A 332-nucleotide genomic window follows, 5' to 3' on the forward strand; every position below is an offset into this window, starting at 1 on the left:
CTATAGATGATGTAAAATACATTACCATGAAAAACCACCTGACTACAATAGATGAGGTAAAAACTGTTGACTCTGAACTTAACTGTCAAAACTGAAATTTACTATGGAATCGAAATGTTACTATCGAAACTGAACGAAATGGAGGCAGAGAGGCACTTCACATGTAGTTTAGGGAGGGCCCGCGGTTCATCTTCAACCTGCACCCCCCTGAGTCGCCAGCAACCACCGGCCGAACCGTCAGCCCCCACGCCGCCTCGCCGCCCCAAAACAACTCCCCACCGCCGGTTCACCGTCGCCTCGCTGCCCCGAAACAACTCCTCACCGCCGGTCCA

The sequence above is a fragment of the Triticum dicoccoides genome, chromosome 1A, assembly GCF_002162155.2.
Source record: "Triticum dicoccoides isolate Atlit2015 ecotype Zavitan chromosome 1A, WEW_v2.0, whole genome shotgun sequence".
Lineage (NCBI taxonomy): Eukaryota > Viridiplantae > Streptophyta > Magnoliopsida > Poales > Poaceae > Triticum > Triticum dicoccoides.